Source organism: Papio anubis, chromosome 15 (genome assembly GCF_008728515.1).
Source record: "Papio anubis isolate 15944 chromosome 15, Panubis1.0, whole genome shotgun sequence".
Lineage (NCBI taxonomy): Eukaryota > Metazoa > Chordata > Mammalia > Primates > Cercopithecidae > Papio > Papio anubis.
This window is the reverse complement of record NC_044990.1, coordinates 3,857,859-3,881,846: the sequence shown is the minus strand read 5'-3', so window position 1 is coordinate 3,881,846 and position 23,988 is coordinate 3,857,859. Positions and strand designations below refer to the sequence as shown.

The window sequence follows — 23,988 nt, the reverse complement described above, 5'->3', positions numbered from 1 at the left end:
GCTACCACTTTCCCCCTAAAGCTTCCACCTCTGAAGATTTGCCTCATATCATCTCCTCTGTGTAATCTCTTCTCAGCTTCCCCTTACCCCTAAGTCCCCACCCCTCCATTCCCAAACAGGGAGCATTGTCTCCGCTGGCTCCACTCTACTAGACCAGCAGGGAGATGAGGAAGCTTCCTTCTATGGACCACCCGCTGGGCATAACCTCCTCCCCTAAGGGTGGGGTGTGCATGAGTGCCCTAAGTGCCTTCGCCCAGGCAGGTGCAAGGGCGTGTGAAACTGGAGGCGAGAGCCTGGCAGGCTGCACACCTGGGGGCTGAAAGGAGAAAGGGAGGGATGCCCAGGCAGTCCTTAAAGGGACCTGGGGAAGCTTCATCTTCAACCGCAGACAAGCGTCATTCACCTGAAATGCCAGGACCAGGAAGTCCTGCCGGCCGCAGGCACAGCCTGTCCAACGTGATTGGAAATCACTTCCTGCTGTTCATGTCCTCTTGGAAGGTCAGGTGGCCTCTGCAACAAGGTATGTGCTGCGTGGAGACTGGGGAGGGGAACGAGGGTCTCCGAGAATCTCAGGAGGCCAGTCCCCGCAGTGCTCACTTGGAGTTCATGTGCTCAGTAACCTTCATAGAAGGTGGGGGAATCCGGAGAAGAAAAGAGCTGCTCCCACAGCCACCCAGCCCGTGGATGGCAGATACGGGTCTAGAGCCTGCTTAGCTCACAGTACACTCACCTGAAAAACAGCTGGAAAACCCTCAGGTAACACAACTCCGGTATTTCAGTACTGAAGTTAGCAAACAGCACATTCTTTTGAGAAGTGGGTAAGGCCTCCCAGGACGGTAAAGCTGCACCAGTTTAGGATGGCTGCCCCTTTATTTGGGTGTCTGAGTGTTCCACAAATGACTGCCACTACCACATGTGGTGGGTGGCGCGAGGCACCTTGGCCATAAAGTCCTGCCAGCACGGGACTCAGAGACCGTGCTCGTCAGCGTCGTGCGTGGTGCCTGCATCTAGAGCAAGACAAAGGCAAGTTTTAGAAAGTGCTTCCACATCCCTGCATTGGAACTTCTGGCTGAGGCACAGCACAGAAAATGCCTTTGCCTCTTGTGGATTCTTGCCCAGGGCTGAGAACTGGCCAGCTGCCATGCTGTGTCCCGGGTGCTGCTCCAACCAGACGCCAGCTGGGTCCCTCCTCCTTTCCTGTCTGTGTGCCTGACTAGCGACAGTGGCCCCTGAGAGATGGCTCCTGGGTCTCGAATCCTATACAACACGAGGCAGCCCATCCGTGCTGTCTGTTTTTGTTTTGTTTTGATAATCTCCTCTTATAACAAGGATATTTGATTTCTTGTTAGGATGAGTCAAGTGGGTAAATTTGGCTCCGGAAACTGACTTATCAGCATTATCAGATTTCAAGGAACTAGGCTGCATTAAAGACTTTAGTCTTTTGTTACCAACTAAAAATCAACTATTTTTTAATATCTACTATTTCTCATAAATTCATGGTCAGTTTCTCATAAATTCATGGTCAATATCAATACTGTGACTTCCCCAGATGGTTCAGAAAAAGTCTGACAGGCCAGGTGCAGTGGTTCACACTTGTAATCCCAGCACTTTGGGAGGCCAAGGTGGGTGGATCTTGAGGTCAGGAGTTCAAGACCAGCCTGGCCACACAGTGAAACCCCATCTCTACTAAAAATAAGCTGGGCGTGGTAATGGGCACCTGTAATCTCAGCTACTCGGGAGGCTGAGGCAGGAGAATTGCTTGAACCGGGGAGGCAGAGGTTGCAGTGAGCTGAGATTGTGCCACTGCACTCCAGCCTGGGCGACAGAGCAAGACTCTGTCTGAAAAAAGAAAGGAAGAGTCTGAAAATGTCTGTAAATGGAAAGAATCCAATTTCCCTATTCTTGGTTTGTGAAGGCTCCTGCAGATACTGTCTGTTGGCTGCATGATAGACACTTGAGGTACTTTCTTCAGGATATTTACACATACGGTGCACATGCCTTGCTGACAAACAGATCATCCACTCCCTTCACAGCCCATCGGTTTCGCGTTTTTAGTAGCCTGAGGTTGGCATCATTGCATGTATATAACAGACTCCCTATACAGGCCTCCTAGATACTGCATGCACTGCTTAAGTTGCATTACAACATGTTACATTTTAAACTTTACTGTGACCACTGATACCATCTTAGGTGCAGTCATGCATCACTTACTAATGGGGATACATTCTGAGGAATGTAGGTGACGTTGCTGCTGTATGAACAGTAGGGCGTATACTCACACAAACCTAGATAATGTAGCCCACCACACAGCGAGGCTGCACATTGTAGTCTATTTCTCCCAGGCAACAAACCTGCACACGTTACTGTACTGAGTACTGTAAGCAGCTGTACCACAACGGTAAGTATTCGTGCATCTAAACACACCCAAATGTAGAAAAGGAATAGAAATGTGGTATTATTATGTCATGGGGCTGCTGTCCTGTATGCGAAGCACCGGTGACTAAAACGTTGTCATGCTGGGCACAGCTGTACTGCTGCTGTTACTGGTGCTGTTGTTCGTATCTTACAGCAAGGGAGACGACACAACTGGAGAATTGATACACTTGTTTTAGACTCCTCATCATGTCCAGGGTTAGAATTTAGGCATTTCTTGTCCTTTTAACCCTAATCCTGAATTTCAGTAACATTTGGCAGCCCCGGTGTCTGCTTCATTAATATGAGCTCATTTCTTATCCTTTTAACCCTAATCCTGAATTTCAGTAACATTTGGCAGCCCCTATGTCTGCTGCATCAATATGAGCTCCTATATCCCCATTACTTTCCTATCATAGGTCCTTTTGGTTTGGTTTGTCATCTTCTTTGAGTTTCTTAACATGAATTCTAACTTGTAGTTTTCATTTTCTTCTATAATAAAGAAGGTATTTGAAGCTGTTTCCTCTAAATACAACTTTTCCTGGATGTGATAAATTTGCTACGAGGTCTCCTAGTTTGAACTGCTATTTCTATAACTTGTAATTTCAGCCTTGACTTCTCCTTTGCCTTAGGATACTTTATGAGAGTGCGCCCTAATATTAAATAGTTCAGCTTGGGTCTCTATACAGTTTATTTATCTATGTTTTGGATTCTGATCAGAGACTGATGGCTCTAAAATCTCTACTTTCCTGAACTATTTGAAATGTTTTCATCGTAAAGAACCTAATTGAATTTTATAAATTTCATAAAGTACAAAGGATAAAAAATTATAGATTCTATATTTGTGGGATGTAAATTTTATATGTATTATTACATGAAATTATGAATGTAAGATCCTCTTCATCTTTGATTAGTTTACTAGATCTCCTAAATTATTACATGAAAATATTTAAAATCATTCATTATATTTGTGCTTTACCAAGTTCTGTTTATATATTTTTATTGGCTTTTGCTTTATATGTTACATGTTGCTTTGTGTGTTATATTGTATCTTATTTTCTAAACAATATAAGGTAATGCTAAAAATGCAATAGTCATCTGGAAAGTGCAAATTAAAAGCATACTGAGGCATCGCTACACTGTAATGTGATGTGTGACAGTGAATTTTCTGTGTCCACTTGACTGGGCTGAGTGATATACAGGTGGCAGGTGAAATATTATTTCTGGGGTGTGCTGAGGGTATTTCTGGGAGAGATTAGCATTGGAACCATCTGGCTGAGTAAAGACACACCCTCCCTGATGTGGGTGGCATCGGCCAATCCTTTGAGGGTAGGAATAGAACAGAAAGGCATCAGAGAGAGTGACCTTGGCAAACAGGACATCTGTCTCCTACCCTGGGACATTGGACATTGATGCACCTGGTTCTTGGGCCTTTGGGCTTGGACCAGGACCGATACCATTGGCTTCCGTTTCTCAGGCCTTTGGGTTTAGACAGGAATGACACCAGCTCTCCCACATTTCCAGGTTACAGACAGCAGATCCTGCGCTTCTCAGTCTCCATGATCACATGGGTTAGTCCCTCATCATAAGTCTCTTTCCATGTATCTATACAGATTCTATTGGTTCTATTTCTCTGGAGAGCCCTTGCTAATACAAGTGAAAAAGCCAATATGAAAAAGAGATAAAATACCAAGGGTTGATGACGATAAAGAGGAACTCCCACACTATATTGGGAGTATAAATTGGCACAGCCACTTTGGAAAACTAATAGGATTTACTAAAGCTGATGAAACTGCCTTTGCAACATTTGTAACAGTGAGAGAAATTTAACCTAAGGGACTCCATCTTGCTTCTATTCTCACAAGCTAATTGCCTTTGTTACCTTTAAAACAAAGATGGTAACAGTCCCTCCCTGAAACGAACTCCCTCCTTGCTCAGGGACTGAAACTGCCTTTGTAAAATGAATGGAGGGTCACAATATTATGATTATGGGAGGAGTCTGAATTCTGCTAAAAGGAAGGTTTAAATGTTCTCTGGCTTGCTTTTCTATAATTCCTTGCCTCTTAGGAGTCATGTGGCCAGAGATCACAGGATTGATGACTTCTCCAATTGTTCCTATAGATAACACTACTATTATTTTGTCTAAGATTATTATTGAGATGTTTTTCAGACTTCTGCATTCTGGCAGGCAAATGAATGACTGCACCTGACCCGTGACTCATGACTCAACCAGTCCTGTGGACCCCGCCTGGAGGTGGACTCAGTGCACCAGGACCATTTTCCACACCCCTCTGATTTCATCCTCAACCAATCAGCAGCACCCTTTCCTTAGCCTGCTGTTCACCAAATTAGCCATAAAACCCCTACCTAGCCTCTGAGTTCTCAGAGAGGCTGATTTGAGTAATAAAGTAATAAACTCCTGTTCTGCCTGGCCAGCTGTGTTTATTAAACTTGTTCTCTACTGCAATACCGCTGTCTCAGTGAACTGATTTTATCTCTGCAGTGGGCAACAAGGATTTGGCGATTACACTGATCAATATGCAATTACATCTCTAGGTATAGATCCAATAGAAATGGGTGTATCTTTACCAAAGATGTGTAAGAATGTTCATAGCAGCTTTATTCATACAGTATTCAAACAGGAAACCCAAATTTCTATAAACAGTACAATTAGTAAATAAATTTTGGTATTATACATTGGACATCTATACAGCTACAGGAACTAACAACAAACTGTTGCTACCCACAATCATGGATGAATCCTGCAAACATATTGAGTGAAAGAGGCCAGACACAAAAGGGTACACCCCGTATGACTCCATTTAGGTAAAGTACAAAAATAGGCAAAACACTAGTCTAGACAACATAGTAAGACCCCATCTCTACAATAAATTTAAAAATTAGCTGGTTGTGGTGGTGTGTCCTAGCTACTCTGGAGGCTGAGATAGAAGGATCATTTGAACCCAGGAGTCAGAGGTATCAGTGAGTCATAATCACACCACTGCCCTCCAGCCTGGGCAACAGAGCGACACGCTGACTCTTAAAAAAAAAAAAAAAAAGGCAAAAGAAATCTATGGTGTTAAAAGTCAGGATAGTGGGAACCTTCCTAGGATGGGAAATTGACTAGGAGGTGACAGGAGGAGGGTTTCTGAGGCTGTTTCTTAACCTAAATGCTAGTACACGAGTGTTCACTGTCAAAATCCAGGCAGCTACACACTTGCTTTAGATGCTTTTCTGTGTATGTGACACACTCCAGCAAAACTCTAAAAAAAACTAACACATGGCTCTGCACAGTATTTATCATGAAACAGAACATGCAAGGCTTTGTATTTTTTACAAGGTAGAAGAATTCAAGTTTGAAGGAAAATTGTGCCAGGCATTGTGCTAATCCGTTCTCACAAATCACTTTAATTGTCCACATTGCCCATGGAGGTGGGTACTATGATCCCATTCTCCAGATTAGGGAAATGAGGCTCAGAATGGAATCAGTTCGTCTGAGACCACACACGTGCCACCTGACCATGAGGAGGTGAGGAAGGCAGCCCGGTGGGCTGAGAGCCTGCAGTTGGAACAAATCCCAGCAACCCTGTGGCTCAGCCTGTGTCGCTGTGTAGAACAAACACGATCTTTTCCCATGTATTTTATAGGACTTGCTTAGTGATTCTCCACAACCAAAATGAAGCCTTAGCATTCTTCCGTTGAACTTCTCGGCTTCCCCTGAGGACTGATTTTATTTCATCACCCTTTGTCATGAGTCTGGTATTGTTTACAGTGTGATTTTACACATTAAATTTCTTCCATAACAACATTTACTCTACAGTATTCGTGACAATTTTAAGAACTTGTATTATGTGATCTACCTAATTGAATTTAACAATCTTACAGCTTGTTTAGGGCATTTGATGTTTTCACGTCACAGCAATTTAAACTGAGAGAAAAAAATGCTTACACAAAATGCCTGTTTCCAAAATCTTTGGTTTTTGGAAAAGGTGCATATAAAATAAGGCTAAAATGCAGAACATAAAACCTCATAGAAGGAGAAGAAACATAATACAAAGGTCATGGTTGAATATTAAATGTAGCTCTAAGCTTTCTGCAAGACAAGAAGAACATAAATCTTATCTGATAAAAGGAAATAGATCAGTTATTCAAAGAACACAATCTTTCAGGTACAAATTTCCAAGAAGAATGCCACAGAAACATACAACTTTGTCAAAAGGATTGGCAATGAGTGATATAAATTATACACAGAGTGATATTCAAAAATGTCACTATAAGAGGAAAATCTTACAAACTCAGCAGCCCTGGATTTTATTTTTAGAGAGTGAGTTCAAAGGAAACACAAAAGAATAAAGGAAGAAAGGGAGGGTTTGAATTTTAAAAGGCTCCCAACTTATTTCTCTTATCTAACTGTAACTTTGTACCCATTGACCAACCTCTCTTCACCCTGCCTACCTCCGCCCCCACCCCCGCATCTGGAAACCACCAATCTATGTTCTGTCTCCAGGAGACGAATATTTTCAGATTCCACACATGAGTGGGATCACGCAGTATTTGTCTTTCTGCGTCTGTCTTATTTCACTTAACATCATGTCCCCTAGGTTCATGCACATTGCAAATGACTATAGTTAACAATAATGTAATGTATATTTCAAAATAGCTAGAAGAATGAATTTTGACTGTTCTTATCACAAAGAGATGGCAAGTGTGAGATGATAGACACGCTGATTACCCTGATTCGATCATTAAACAATGTAAACATGTATTGAAACATCACACTGTACCCTGTACATTGTCATGTGCCAATCGAAAATTAAATCAAAAACAGGCCAGGTGCAGTGGCTCACGCCTGCAATCCCAGCACTTTGGGAGGCCGAGGCGGGCGGATCACCAGGTCAAAAGATCAAGACCATCCTGGCCAACATGGTGAAACCCTGTCTCTACTAAAAATACAAAAATCAGCCAGGCGTAGTGGCGGGTGTCTGTAGTCCCAGTGGCTCGGGACGCTAAGGCAGGAGAATCGCTTGAACCCAGGAGGTGGAGTTTGCAGTGAGGCATGATAGCACCACTGCACTCCAGCCTGGCAACAGAGCAAGACTACATCTCAAAAAAAAAAAAAAGAAGAAGAAGAAATTAAATCAAACAAACAAAGGCAGCAGAGGCCCACGAGGCCATCGCTGTAGTGTGGCTTTGCAGCAGAGCAGCCCCAGGCCAGGCTCAGGAAGCCACTCCCCAGCCAGGGCAGGCGCCCTCCACCTCCCGGGCTTTAGCTTCTCATCATGGAAGGAATGGAATGAGTGCTTCCCCTGACTGCCTCCTGGTCAGAGCACCCTGTGAAAAGCAAAATGCTCCACCAGTGTCAGTCCATCAGCTTGCCTCCAAGCAGCACCATCAAAATAGAAAAAAACTAACACCACTTCCCAAGGTGGTGGGGCAGTTAAAGTTGCCACCCCCTATTCTCCTGGCAGTCCTTATTTTGAGGGTGACTTCCATTTGTTCCACTTACAGCCATTTCCAATAGAGTCAGGAAGGGTATTTAGTAGAAAATCTCAGTGTGTGATGAATCCGCAGAGAATCACGAAAATGTGAGCTTTCACTACGAGCAGGCCATGCCCAGTATTTTGTCCTTTCCCTTTGGCATAAGGCTATAAACAACAACAAAAAATTCCCTCAAAGTCATGAGAGACATAAAATTTGGGGACAAATTCACTGAGGCCTTTATTCTCCAGAAAAGCATGTTGTTTTCTCCAAGCTGACAATGGTGAATTCTAAGCTGGAGATTACCAGTGAGCTCAAGACTCTGTGTGTGCAAGATGCATGTACACGGAAGTGTGTGTTCATGAGTGTGTATATGTGTGTGTGTGTGTGTGTGTGTGTGTGTGTCTGTGTCCATCAAGGCCCAGAACCTGGGAGGTACAATGTTCTCAGTGTTCTTTTCCTGAGTATCCCCATGGTTGCTACAAATGATTTCCCAATCCATCAAGCTGCAGGGACCAGTGCTGCTGAGATGGGAGAAGTGGACGCGGTGTTTGGCCACAAAAAAGGGCAGCATCCACTACATAAGCACCTGGACTCCTAGGCCCCGCCCCACTACTCCGGCCGCGCAGTCCCCTGCGTGTTTGTCATAGCCAAGACGCATGTCCAAGGCGAGGCAGCTAAGGGAGAGGAGTGATGCACCACCAAGCCAGAGAGGCGGCGCGGACAACACCCAGGCCGGCCGCTGCTGATGTTCCTCTGCATGACCTAAGCTGAAGGAGCAATGTGACCTCGCCAACACCTGAAACACACACTTGAGATTTAATGAGTTTGTGCGTGTTCCACTCAACTGAGCCAATACTGGCGTTATTCACTAAGACACACACTGCAAAACGGTTCACTATCAACTCAGGCCACTTGAGGATGTATTTACAGAGAGATTTTAATACATTTGCATCATCCTATCAACTGTAAACCTAAACAGACAGTAGGCTTCTGAGGAACTGTTTTTAAATGCACCGTTCCAGTGGTATTTCTCAACACGGGATTCTCAGACCACATGTGTCAGAACGAACTGGGAGAGCTTTGGTAAGATGCAGATTCTCGGGCTCCACAGCTGGCCAACTGAGGCAGCCTCTCTGGGATTGGCGCTTAGGGATTTCTGTCTTTTTCAAGCTCTCCCAGTTATATGCACGCACTATGCATTTTGAGAAGCTCTCCCCTTTGAGTTAGTTCAGTAAGGTTTAGCCCCGGTGATGAATACACCGGAGACTGCCCGTGAGCCAGTGCTCTGAGAAGCGAGTTAGCGCACAGGCGTGGACGTGCGCTTGTGTCTCTGAGATGCGAGTTAGTGCACGGTGGCAGACGTGCACTTGTGTTTCTGATCTCAGCGACTCGTGAGGATTGGCACCAGTGGCTTCACCCAGCAGCCTGGTTTGCTTTGGAAATGGAAGCACCGTGAACATGCGACATCTCAGAAAGCGACCTATGGATCTTTCCACAAAGGCTAGAACTGCATCATTGGCTTTCCAACTTGAACCTTTACATTTATGTTCATTTTTCCTGTGTCTCCCATTCAACTAGGGTTGAATATTTCCATTGAAACGAATGGAGCTTATCCATCAGCCTCAGGGCAAACAGTGTCTCCCCAAGACTTAGGAGTAAGAAAAGAGTCACAGAACGACCTTCTGGAACCTGCTTTCTCCCTCACAGCCCACACTAGGTGGTCACAGCCGACGCTCCTGTGACACAGAGGACACTGCGCTTTCTCAGCAAATGTGCCTGAATGCAGCTTGCGCTGCCCCTAGAGTTGGTCCACCTGCCTTGACATGTGACACACATGGCTGCCTCTGTGCCCCACACAAACCAAGAGTAAGGAATTCCCCAGTACACTTTCTAAACAGACTTTAGGCAACATTTTTCAAATAGTATGAGGAAAAGGCAAGGACTGTGGGTCAGATACATTCCAGTTGACCGTTACGCCTCACTCTGATTCCACCTGCTCTTTGCAAAGCTGCCATTGGTGGCCAAGTCCTCTCTGCCCTTTGCTCAGCTGAGGTCAGCCTTCCTTTACCTGCCTCACACTTTCCCCCTTTCCTTCTAGACACGGCTTGTGTGTGACCTTCTCGTGGGTTGAGTGAGAATAAACGGGATGCTCATATCCACCACTCATCCTGACAACTGTTTCCCCAAGCCCAGCCCTCACCTCCCTTCTTTTCTACTTTCTGATAGATATTTTCCCATCGACAAGAAAAAGAATGAAAAGAAAACATTTTCTTAACATCACCATGATTCCTGGCACAACTGCGTGTTCATCTGTGCTTCCAACATCGTTTAACCTTCAACCTATAAGGTATTTGATAAAACGGATACTGATATTTTGTTTAGCTTTACTTTATGATGGTATCTTTTACACCCTGTGAGATTTCTATTTACACGTGAGATTCTGATTCTGAATCATTTAATTTGGACACAGGCATCATAGATTATGCTACTCTGACCTGGGTCAAAATTTGTCAATAGGGAAAATGGGCTTGAGAGAGAGAGAAACAAAAACCTTTTATCTATAAAATTCAGGTTGAAACTTCCTTTATTAAAAATCCAAATAACTTATATAACAATTAAATTGCCAGGAGATTCTTCAAAACATGCCACCTTTTATTTAAGAAATAAGCTTCTCCCATTTTCCAGTGTGATTTGGAGCTACTGTGGGTTGAGAATCAAGCTAAGTGGATAGGGCTGCACCATTTCAGCCACATCCTACTCCCATCCCACAATGTTCCTATAGATAAGAGCACAGGCAGGCATTGTGATTTTGCTGTATTTGTTGTTTCACAGTAAAACTGCCTTAATTGTGCTTGTCCACATGCAGCTGTAACCATGTGATCCACCAGCACCTGGCCTCATTGTTCGTACCCCCTAAGTCTCCGGGTCTCCCTCCCTAAAATACTGCAGTATTTCAGTTCATGGTGCTCCAATCCGAGCAAAAGATGCTTGTAATGGGGCCAACCACAACCTCTATCCTCAAAAACTGGGAAGAGTTTTATAAAGGAACGACAGCAAACAACCAGCAAAAGCTGAAAAGAAGGGCCTCAGACTACTAAAAAACTTAAAGTTGGGGTGCCTTGAAGCCACCCTTTTTTCCCCTTTCAATTGGTACAATTTGGATCCATAGGAGAGGAGGCCCAGTTGGATTTTCCTCAGGTCATTTCTCCTCATTAACACTGAACTTTACAAAATTGGTGCTTGGCAGGCTCTGTGTCCTAGACCCCTGTCTCCCTGGACCCCGAGGATCTATTTACCCTGGCCTTCCAATGTCCAGTGTCCTGGTGGTAGCCTCCTCTCCAACCCCACCTGCGTGTCTGTAGAACACAAAAGTATAGTTACACCTGGTTTCCTGTGAAAGGTGGTGCTGTGAATTTCTACACTCCATACTCTAATGGCTGCCGGGGCATGCTCTTAAAAACATATAGACAGATGCTGTTGGGTGAGCCATGTACCACCTGGGAGGCCTCAGGACTTAACTTCTCAAGCCTCCGATTTTCTGATTTGAAAAATCAGGTTTGTGAGACACACAGGGCCTTTGTCCAGAGCAGGATGCACAGAGAGCACTCAGTGGAGGTCATCTCCCTCCTCCGCAGGCCGGAACCCTGACTCGCACTCTCTCCTGTTTGGCTGGCATAGGGCACTCGCCATTTGGTTTGGCCACCCAGCATCTCAAGCCTGTCTGTGTTTGGGGGATTTCTGCTGAATGGCCTTTAGTGGAAGTTTTAGAGGAACTGCTACTTGAAATGCTCGTCTGAGTATGCTCACCTCACCAAATGGTGCTTTGATTGGCCAAACATTGTCCGGCTTCAGCCTTCTTGCTTCTAGGGCAGCTGCATGCCGCCTGGCTCCGCCGGTCAGAAAGGCCCTCACCATACATAGGAGTGAGTGGCCCAAGCAGGGAAGGTCAGAGCTCGGCCTGTCTTTGGTGGGGACGGTGCTAGAGGTAATTCAAAGTGTGCCTTCCTGGAGCAAACGTGGTGTCATTATGACAGCACTGATAGCTGTTCTTAAACCACGTTCTGGTACAGAAAACAATGGACAAAGCCAACTACAGAATTCCCCCAACCCCAGTCACGTGCAGGATTGGGAGAACAAACCGCAACTTACAAAAAGGCAGAAAAAGAAACTCACCATGTATAGACCCCTCCAGTCCACGGAACAGCAAGGGACAAAAGGAAGAACCACCAGAGCAAGAACAAATAAACGACCGCTCAAGGCCCAAGAATTCCTATTGAGAGTGAGAAAGAAAAGTGCCCTTTGATGAACTTGGTAATAAAAGAAACCTAAATAAGTCAAAGTGCTTGCCAAGTTTTAAATTCTGACTTGCCAGATGCAGAATTCTGATTCTGCATATTCTCAAGACTCAACTTGTGAGAAGCTGCGAATCTGCTTCCACTGTATTTGTGCTCTGTCAGGAAGGAGGCCCTGAGGCTCTCCCTACTATGTCCATTCCCAGCAGGCCTTCCTCCCGCCGGGAAAGTCTGCAAGGTGGAGCTGTCAACACCAGTTTGGTAAGTGAGTAGTAGCTGGTGGAGGGATGACCAGCAGCTGCAGCCACAGCCAGGCGCAAAGGCAGAATTTAAAGTGGAACAATCAAGACTGTTTCTAGTGCTGTGGTGACATCATACACCATGAACGTTTTATTCATTGTGTGCACGGAGCAGAGAAAGAAAGGTTCGCTAATTACAGAGAGGCAGATCAGGGAGCAATCCAGATTTTCTAACAGAAGCCTGCACTCTCCCGGTTTGTGGTGGTGGAAACAATAACTTTTTAAATCGTCTCTGATAGAAGGTATGTGAGCGCTGGAGCAATGACCACAAAACTGCCCCTATTTCCCTGCTGGTGTCACGGGGCTGCCTGTCTGGGCCATTGCCTGGGATGAGCAGCTTTCTCTGGACTTGTGTGCTCCCTTTTAGCCAAGACTAGAATTACCTATGATTGGTGGAATCCAAAGTCCAAAGAGTCCCAGGATTCCACCCAATTTCTGGATGTTGTGCTTCCTTATTATAACAATAACTCCTGTTCTAGTGAGCTGTGAATTAGATCAGAGGTTCACGAACTCCAGCCCACGGGCCAAATGCAGCCCCTGATTGTTTCTGTAAACAGAGCTGTTTGGACTCGAGAGGCCAACTCACTTTCCTGTTTGGGGCTGCATTCTGCAGCAATGGCAGAGCCGAGTCATCACCACAGAGCCCATGTGACCCGCAGAGCCTCAGATCCTTACTCTCCGCACTTTCCCAAAGATGTCTGCTGACCCTGAGTTGGGTGCTCTCTTACTTCTGAGCACAAACAGAGGTTCCCCGCTGAAGTGCTGCAGTGGTATGTCCTGCTTCCCTGGTACGAACCGCTGTGTGCACGGGAGGAAACAGAGTAAGAACTCCCTTCCCAACACAGACTATGTTGGAATATCAAAAATAACCAGAGGGTTGGGACTCCAATGTAAACATAGAAAAGAGGAACTAAAGCCCACTGGCACAATCGAGGAAGAATTTGCTTTCATAGGTGTGGCCTTTTCTGATTCCACTATAGCAGATATTGGGTTTAAAAACTGTAAAACAGACCAGAGTGTATATTTCTTAAAAATCTAGCCTAGTTGTTACTAACGTTTTACTGGGGGGGGAAAGGAGGAGTAATATTTCTGAAGAATGATATATACAAAGACATCCACAATTTCACTTACAAGTTCTGGGGGTTCATGGGCCCCTAATAAACTAATCCATGAGCCCCAGATTAAGAGACATCGAGATGGTCTGGGCCAACATGGTGAAACTCTGTCTCTACTAAAAATACAAAAATTAGCCAGTTGTGGGGGTGTGCACCTGTAGTCCCAGCTACTCAGAAGGCTAAGGCAGGAGAATCACTTGAACCCAGAAGGCAGAGGTTGCAGTGAGCTGAGATTGCACCATTGCACTCCAGCCTGGGCAACAGAGTGAGACTCTCTCTCAATAAATAAATAAACAAATAAAAGTACTAGTCAAGAACCTGTTTTCAATTAGCTTAATTAAAAATTAGCAAATGGTTATCTGCCAGTTAATTTAAAATTGACAGCATTGGACAGGTGTGATGGCTCACGTCTGTAATCCCAGCACTTTGGGAGATTGAGGTGGGCAGATCAGAAGGTCAAGAGACTGAGACCATCCTGGCCAACATGGTGAAACCCCATCTCTACTAAAAATACAAAAATTCGCTGGGCATGGTGGTACAGACACGCCTGTAGTCTCAGCTACTCGGGAGGCTGAGGTTGGAGAATCGCTTGAACCCAGGAGATGGAGGTTGCAGTGAGCCGAGATTGTGCCACCTCAATCAATCAATTAATAAAAACTGACAGCAATTACTAAGGGCCAAATGAGTGGTACAGACAATAACGATATCTGAATTGAGAAAAGAAAGAGATAATTCTTGTTTAGTGAGGGCAGCCTTCACGGAAGAGATGCGATTTGTCTATGATCTCACAGAATTGCGAAGTTTTAGACAAGCAGGAAGGAGCAGCAGGGCTGGGCTGCAAATGTCTTCAAGGCTGAGAGAGATCTCGTCGTTGGGTGTATCCCTGTGGGCCCCAGGTGGTGGGGGGGCTAAAACATCCCTAAAAGTCACCTAAAGAACGTTCAGGTGTCTGTTCCAGATTCTACAGTGCACCTAACCAATAAGAGACCACACTAGAAAACTCAAGCTAACCTGCCATTATCTAAAAAGTCTGCTTACCTACTCCTCCTTATTCCACTTCCATACCTCTTGGAGGCCAGACATTCTTCCTCTACTTCAGCCAAGGCAACACATGGTAACAAACTCAGCCTAAATGCAAGCAGATAAGGACAGTCCAGCTGTCTTCCACTAATCCTGAGGCCAGGGAGATTTGCAAAACACCAAAACACTGTTGTTCTTCTTACTCATTGTCTTTGGGGCTTTGGAAAATGTAGTTACTTTCATAAAAATAAGGAATTTATGCAATGGAATTTTTATTGTGCTTTTAAAGTGAATATGTATTTTTGAAACTTCTCAATTTTAATTTCTAGTGTTGTAAATATTAGTAGATCTAGCCCATCAGAAACAAAAGGTACATAGGATCCTCTCTCTCTCTCTCTCTCCTCTCTTTCTTTCTTCTTCTTCTTTTTTTTTTTTTTTTTTGAGACAGGGTCTTACTCTGTCATCCAGGCTGGAGTGCAGTGGCGTAATCTTGGCTCGGTACAGCCTCAGCCTGCAGGCTCAAGCGATTCTCCAGCCTTAGCCTCCTGAGTAGCTGGGACTACAGGCGTTAGCCATGATCACCTGGCTAATTTTCATATTTATAGTAGAGATGGGCTTTTGCCATGTTAGTCAGGCTGATCTCAAACTCCTGACCTCAAGTGATCCACCCGCCTCGGCCTCCCAAAGTGCTGGGAGAACAGGTGTGAGCCACCTCGCTCAGCCAGATCCTCCGTTTTTGAGAGCATAAAGGGGTCCTGAGACTCCAAGTTTGAAGAGAACCACTACTTTATATAAAGTAAGTACAACTCAGTGACATGCCTCCTGTGAATCAGGTTTTTCTGGCCTGTTTTTCTCATGTGTGTTTTATTTTTTTCTGAGTTAGGCTGTGTGCCCAGGAACCCAGAAAACCAGCCTGTCCTTGTGGCCTGTAAAACTCCTAACCTTCTGTTCCAAGTCTCCACGGCCAAAGCTAAATGAAGGGGTTTAAGAATACCATACAGACCAGGCACAGTGGTTCACACCTGTAATCCCAGTACTTTGGGAGGCCAAGGCAGCAGATCACTTGACCCCAGAAGTTCAACACCAGCCTGGCCCACATGGCAAAACCCGTCTCTATTAAAAATATAAAAATTAGCTGGTTGTGTTGGTGCACACCTGTAATCTCAGCTACTCGGGAGGCTGAGGCGCAAGAAGTGCCTAAATCTGGGAGGTGGAGGTAGCAATAAGCTGAGATGGCACCACTGCATTCCAGCCTGGGTGACAAGAGTGAGACTTTGTCTCACAAAAAAAAAACAGACATAAATATATATATACACACACACACATATAAAAACACAAATTGCCCCAAAATGTGACTAAACTTTTAAATATGAGTAAACCTAAATGTGCTCACTACATGGGGGTGGCCCTGCCCTAGTGGCTTGCCAGAGTCCAAGGTCCAGTTTTTACTCTTACAATTCAGTTTAGTTGAGTGAGTAGGTCTAAGACTTAATATTTGTTTTCTATTAATAGGTCACCAACACTGGGAATCCTGGGGCATTTGATAAAGTCCTGGCCAGGGAGAATTACTCATTTATTTGTCTCACTGATTTTGGGTAGATTGGAAAGGTTTGTGTAATACAATACTTTTCATGGAGACAATAAAAATTCAGACTTTTTTCTAGATACATAAAGCATTAATTTAATTTTTTTAAAAGATATGTTAGGAGGCTGAGGCAGGAGAATGGCGTGAACCCGGGAGGCGGAGCTTGCAGTGAGCCGAGATGGCGCCACTGCACTCCAGCCTGGGCGACAGAGTGAGACTCCGTCTCAAAAAAATAAAAAAATAAAATAAATAAAATAAAAGATATGTTTCTCAGAGGCCTGCACTAAGTCCTTTGATGTTAGGTAGCAGGTGAAGGTCCCCAGACCTGCAAGGTCTGAGTATCATTGGAAAGCAAGACCACTCAGCTAACCTCCACACTGTGTGTGAGCCACCAAATTGGACAGAACTGCTCAAAACATAGAATTTCAAAAATCTAATGAAAATGAAACAAAAGCAGTCAATAGAAGAAAAAAAGCCATCGAGTCAGGAGACAGGCATGGAGAGGCTCCTCTGTGTTTGTTTTTGATCGGGCTAGAGGGGCGCATTGCAGACCCTCGTGGCATCAGAGATGAACTCTCCTTTTCCATTAACGAGTATGCAAATGCTGGCTGTGCACAGAGGTCTCTCCGGTGCCTTCCCCCCTCCAGAATATTCTGCTAACCTCTTGGTTTCAGCTCAGACTGGGAAAATGTTCTTATGAACCCTGACCTGGAAGAAGACCCTGAGGAGAACCCGGGCACACAGTAGCCGTTCCAGGCCTCAGCTTCAAGGGGGCTCACGAAGGTTCTGAATCCTTGCCCAGCCTGCACTGGGGACCTGGTGTGGCACTGAGTGGCTGTGAGTGCTCAGTGTCCCCCATCTCGTGCTAAGCACAGTGAAGGAGGGGGAGATTGCGCAGTGTGCCGATGGAGCAGTCGCCTTCACCTGGCTGCGTGTCCCTCCATCATGTGGCAGGTGAGCCCTGCCATCCAGCCTGTGCGACTGCCTCAGGAAGTCAGTGCCAGGGGAAACGTGGGAAAGGGAAAGCAGGAGACTGGAGCAACTTTTTGGCTATTAGAGCTTATTTGGCTTTTGTCACGTATCAACAATCATCTTTTTACTAACCAGAAAAGAAGGCCATAGAGTTTTTCTGTAGCAAGTCACTGTTTATGGAAGAGGAGACGCTTGATCTGCATCGCAGTTCGGAAGATTTCACTCTGTTCCAGTCGTTGTTGTGGGCGCACTTTCGACATTTGATTGAGAGCCATAAGGGTGGCTTCCTCCACCCACAGGAAAATTCCTTTGAGGACTCATGAGACCATCGACATTTAGCAGCTGTTTGAAAGACTGTTTAGACTCCTGGGATGATGCCGGGGAATTCCTGGAATTACGGTCTTGGGCAGGAAGGGAACTCAAGTAGGAAAGTCAGCAATCTAAATTTCAAACCCCGGGAACCTTCTTTGTATATAACCTAATGATCTCCTTCGCTCAACACAGTGCTTGCTGAGTGAAGGAGTGTAATGGAAAAGAAAGTTAATAATCCCTTGAGCTCTGGATCAAAAATAAGGTAGGAGACCAAATTTTCCATCAAACTGGTTGGGTCCAACCACTTAATGCGAAACGCTCACTTCAGGGTCTGTAGCACTTGTTGATTAATGTACCTAACAGATCTTAATAAAGTGATCAATTCAAGCACTGTCTTCCCAAATTTTATGTATATTTAACATGTACTGCTGTATGACAAACCAGACAACACTTAATAGTTTAAGGCAACCGTTTTATTATTCCCCCAGAGTTCTGTGTGTGGACCATGGTCACTTGGGCCCTAGTCTTGCGATGTCACCTGGACCACAGTCATTGGGAAGTTCACCGGGTGGAGGCCTCCATGACAGCTCAGTCCCATAGCTGCCGGTGGGTATGGCATCTATACGTGGCTGCTTGTATGTATGGCCTGGGATTTTCACAGCACAGCAGCAGGGTCTGAGAGGCAGAGTCCTAGGAGTGATTGTCCCCAGAGAGCAGAAGCAAAAGCTCTCATCAGTCCTCTAAGAGACTGGGCTGACAATGGGCACAGCACCGTTCTGCCATCATCTGTGGCTTAAAGCATTCACAGGGCCAGGCTAAATTCAGGCTGTGGGAAGATAAACTCCACTTCTCAATGGGGAGAGTTCAAAGCAACTGTGGCCGTCTTTACCCCATCAGCTTTCTTGCCAAGAAATAGAGCTCTGCATGACACATCAACTTTCATTTATTTAACATTTATCTCAAAATACATGAGTTATCTGGCAAATAATATCACATTCATAATAAAATTCTAAGAAATTAGCATCCTATACTTTATTGGGCATTGTTTATGTTTTATATATATATATATATTTTGGTGCCATCTCGGCTCACTGCAAGCTCCTAATGCCTTATTTTCAACCAAAACCTTCTATATTCTCCATTACCGCAGAAAGGATAGGAAGAAGCATAAAGGAAACCCAACATATTTGTAATGACTCCTTGTGAAATCACTGGCAGAGACAGAGCTGAACTGATTCCAACAACATTCCATTTCCTGCTAATGCCATATGAGTGGTTGTTAAGAGTAATACCATGTGGATTGTTAAAGAAGAAATGTTTCTATGACACTTGTTACAGCACAGTGAGAGAGAATTTATTCAGGACCACTGCGATGGGTATAGGGACCACTGCGATGTGGTCTTGCCATGGCAGGAGAGAGCAGGCTCGATGCTGAATAGAGCACAAGCAAGTGGGAATTGATAGCCAAGGAGCAGGGTGGGAGTCAGCGGACAGAACACCACTAAGAGGAAATGTCAGGGTGAGTGGGGCTGCAGCTGAACCAGCCTACCAGAATTCTTGCTGAAGAAAACTCGGGTGATCAGACGTCACCCGGGGGATGGTGGAGGATAATCAGATATTAAGCATGGGGTGTTCTTACTAAACTGACGTACCAGCGTTCTTGCAAAAACGGAATTTACAAGGAACTAAACAGATGGGTGTAGCAGAAGATTCAGAAGCTTGACTAAAGTTTGGCCAAGCAAAGAATCATTGTCAGAACTTAGAACACAGAGGACAACTGTGGGTGAAGAATTATCCAAAAATGAAGGAAAACGTTGACCCAAAGAAGGAACTCACCTAATGTTATAACTTGTAAATATGGTACAGAGAATATCTTGGAAATCCAGAAGGTGTCCAAAGTCAATATCCTCTGCTCTGAAATTAACTGCAGAATGCTGGATGTAGATATAAGAAAGATAATTTTCTAGTGTTGACTGAGGATTGTTTAAGGGAGAGAGAAGGTCCAAGATTATAAATTCCCCAAGGGCAGGTCATATGAGGTCTTAGCTATTTTTGCATCTACAGTGCCTGACATAAGCTCATGGCCTCCACCTTCAAAGCCAGCAATGTCAGATCGGGTTCTCACACTGCATCTCTCGGGCCTCCTGTCCAGCCTCCCTCTTCCACTTTTAAGGAGGCTTGTGATTACATTGGGCTTTCCAGGTAATCCAGGATCATCTCCTTATTTTAGGATCAGCTGATTAGCAACCTTAAGTCCATCTGCAACCTAATTCTTCTTTACCATTGAAAGTAACATATTCACAAATGCCAGGGAACAGGACATGGACATCTTCCAGGGACTATTATTCGGCTTGCCACACTATGAAACCACCCTCACTATTCCCTACTTTTCTATTTAAATTATAAAATAAAAAGCAAAGTATCCAAATCAGTTATATCTTCACTCCAGAGAAATGAATTTACTGAGCTATCCCTTAACGTCAACAGCTTTCAAAGAAGATTCAAGTGTATTTGCATCTACACCATGGAATACTATGCAGCCATAAAAAGGATGAGTTCATGTCCTTTGCAGGGACATGGATGAAGCTGGAAACCATCATTCTAAGCAAACTATCAAAAAGACAGAAAACCAAACACCACATGTTCTCACTCATAGGTGGGAACTGCACAATGAGACACAGGGTGGGGAACATCACACACCGGGGCCTGTCGTAGGGTGGGGGGTTGGGGGAGGGATAGCACTGGGAGAAATACCTAATGTAAATGATGGATTGATGGATGCAGCGGGCCAGCATGGCACATGTATAACTACTATGTAACGAGCCTGCACGCTGTGCACATGTACCCTAGAACTTAAAGTATAGTAATAATTAAAAAAGAAGATTCAAGTGTATTTGAACAAACTCTATATAGTTTTTTTTTTTAGAAAACGGAAACTGAAGTTGTTGTCCAGCACATGATCCAGTGTTTCTTCTTCTACAAGAGCCTGCCTCCTACATTTTGCTTGAGTCTAATTCCGGGAAAACTTATGTTTCTGCAGAAGTAGTCATCAGTGAAAACAACATGGCCCACAATGGTGACCCCAAATCCTCCCACAGGCTGCCAGAAAACATAAGAGCTGAATTCATTCCACTTCCTGTAGATGCTTTCTTTTTGTTTTAGCTCCAAAAAAAATCTTACTTTAGTTTTTAAAAATTGTGGCGGAAAACATATAACTTAAAATTCGCCATCTTAACCTTTTTCAAGTGTGCAGCTCAGTAGTGTTAAGTATATTTTCGCACTATTTTGTAAGAGATAAGGTTTTTGTCTTGCAAAACTGAAACTCTGTACTCATTAAATAACATTACTTTAAAATTTTAAAGTTACTTCTAGCATGCTAAGAAGTACACATTTCTATCTTAAAAAGAAAATGGCTTTCAATTATTTTGAAAGTTTTACAAGTGCTTTATCAGCTTCAGAATACTGCAGTTAAGAAACATTAAGATTTTTCGCCGGGCACAGTAACTCAAGCCTATAATCCCAGCACTTTGGGAGGCTGAGGCTGGGTGGATCACCTGAGGTCAGGAGTTCGAGACCAGCCTGGCCAACACGGTGAAAACCCGTCTCTACTAAAAATACAAAAATTAGCCAGGCGCGATGGCAGGTGCCTGTAGTCCTCGGGAGGCTGAAGCAGGACAATTGCTTGAATCTGGGAGGTGGAGGCTGCAGTGAGACGAGACTGCACTCCAGCCTTGGATAGATAGAAAAGAGAAAAGAAACATTAAGATTTTCCAACAACTGGCCAGGCGTGGTGGTGGCTCACGCCTGTAATCCCAGCACTTTGGGAGGCTGAGGTGGGCGGATCACGAGGTCAGGAGATCAAGACCATCCTGACTAACACAGTGAAACCCTGTCTCTATTAAAAATATAAAAAACCAGCCGGGCGTGGTGGCGGCGCCTGTAGTCCCAGCTACTCGGGAGGCTGAGGCAGGAGAATGGCGTGAACCCAGGAGGCGGAGCTTGCAGTGAGTCGAGATTGCGCCACTGCACTCCAGCCTGGGCGACTGAGCGAGACTCCGTCTCAAAAAAAAATTAAAAAAAAAAAGGTTTTCCAACAACCTTCATAGAGTATGACTTCAATTAACATCTGGTGAATAATGCCCAATGCACAGCATATACATTCACAGGTTAAGAAGAGATCATTTGGTCAAATGTTGACATTCAAAACAATTAGAGACAAGTCAGTCCTTGGGCATTTATGTGTGATTACCATGCAGCCCAACCTGGCTTTTCTGCCTGATACTGGCTTTTAATTTTTATAGTTTTTGTTAAGAGACAAGGTCTCGTTCTGTCACCCGGGCTGGAGTAGAGTGGTACAATCATAGCTCACTGCAGCCTCAAACTCCTGGGCTCAAGTGATCCTCCTGACTCAGCCTCCCAAGGAGCTGGGACTACAGGTGCAAGTCACTGTCTGCCCAGGCCTGATAGTCTCTCAATCATCTTTATGCAAGCTATGCTTTGAGCAAACTGGCATCTTCAGGATTCTCCAATCTTTCTTTCCTTATGCTGTGCTCCACACTTGGAATACTCCCCACTCTCTGTCAACTCCCAGAAATGCTCCAGCCCTTCTTAGAGGCCAGCTCCTCTCTCTTGCCTCTCCTGATACCTTCCTCTCTGTGGAAACCCAATATACTTTTCTTATGTATTGTGATCTACTTTATAATGCAGGTGTGCACACACACATGCACACGTTTATGAGTCACTCAAATTATTTATTTATTGAGATGGAGTCTCACTCTGTCGCACAGGCTGGAGTGTAGTGGATCGATCTCGGCCCAGTGCAACCACCGCCTCCTGGGTTCAAGCAATTATCTGCCTCAGCCTCCTGAGTAGCTGGGATTATAGGCACCCACCACCACGCCCATCTAATTTTTGTATTTTTAGTAGAGACAGAGTTTCACCATCTTGGCCAGGCTGGTCTTGAACTCCTGACCTTGTGATCCACCCACCTCGGCCTTCCAAAGTGCTGGAATTATAGGCATGAGCCACCTCTCCCGACCCAAATTATTTATTTTTATGCCCCCTTTTAGCATAAAGTACCTTGTAAATAATATGCACTAAAAAGTATTCACCGAATTTAACTGAAGCGTGTCTTAATTAACTACATAACTTTTGCTTTAATATAAATGAAAAATCATACTACTGTTCATTACAATGTAAGTTAAATTTTATAGATGGATTATCTGAATAGTTCAGCCTGATTGACTGTTAAAGGTCAAACACAATTCATTTAAGGTTCAACAGCTCCCTCTAACGGCCTCTGAGGGAAACTGGGTTTGTGGGCCAAGAATGGTTTCCGACTCAAATGGACTGTGAATCTGCTTTTAAAATACTAATATATTCTACTTAAGCATTAATGAAAAATTTGATTAAGGTTAAAAAACAAAAAAAGTTTTCATAAAGTCACATGTACGTAGCACTATATTTTTGCCTTTTTCATAACTTAGAACAATGTCAACTGCATATTAGTTAGAAGTTCAAGCACTCTAACTATAAAACGAAATGCTCAAGTTTAAAATGGAACAACTTAAAACAAGGAACTAAGTAAAATACCAAAACATTAAAACACACAGGTCTCAACAAAATCCAAATTCCTCAAGCCATCATCCCAGCTGTTGGTGTATTTCACGCCAACAGGGAGCAGCTGTGTGTGCAGGTGGTTAAGTCTGGCTGCTGGTGAGGCCTGGTGCTCTGAGGTAGACTTCCTAAGATAGAAGCTGGAATCTGCACCTCACACAGTGATGTCAAATAAAGACAGAGCTTAAAGGTAAGTTTCAATAACCATATATGTCTGAATTCTCACATGCGGGCAAAGAGGTGTGGCTGGCCTGAAAACCACAGGAAGACTCCAGGGGGAGAGAGATGACAATCCTCACCCTTCCAGACTTCACCGGCACGTTGAAATCTACCCCTGTGATTGCTAATGTGACCTCGTTGATAACAGAAGCTTTTCCTAAATACGAAATAGTTCTCTACCCTTGGATTCTCATTGCTCTATAGAACCTCTAAGCTGCCTAGGATTCCAACAAGTATTTCCAAATGTCCTTTTTTTTTTTTTATAGTGGTTTTCCCCTATTTTATTTTTTAAATAAAATCTGACCTCAGAGAAGCATTTTCATTAACGATATTTATTCTAATTATAAAGTACACACGAGAGGAAGAAAGAGAATACACTAGTAATATTCTGCTAAAGAAAGTTTTCTAGCTATTTGTCATGTGACATTAAAAATGCTTTAAAATACACATACACATAAATATTTGGCTAGGTAATGGATTTTAAAGTTCACAAACAAAACATAATTACAAAAGTATGCAGCAATTTTAACTAGCTCCACTGCTATCCAACTATACAGTATGTTATAAAACTATATACTGTTTTTCTTTTATAAATAAGAATCATACAACTCAGAGCCCCTTCTTTAGACACGTTCACTTTCCCTGAATATCAACCAAATTCTAGT

At 44.2% G+C, this 23,988-nt stretch overlaps 1 long non-coding RNA gene across 2 annotated transcripts in view; it reads right to left on the bottom strand.

Annotated features, from left to right (window-relative positions):
- Window positions 1–23,988, bottom strand: part of LOC116270547 — a 69,112-nt gene that overhangs the window by 5,911 nt on the left and 39,213 nt on the right. For both annotated transcript variants that reach the window (XR_004178622.1, XR_004178623.1), the window contains one exon: window positions 731–1,007. This is a non-coding gene — a long non-coding RNA (uncharacterized LOC116270547). The remainder of the gene's footprint in view (window positions 1–730; window positions 1,008–23,988) is intronic.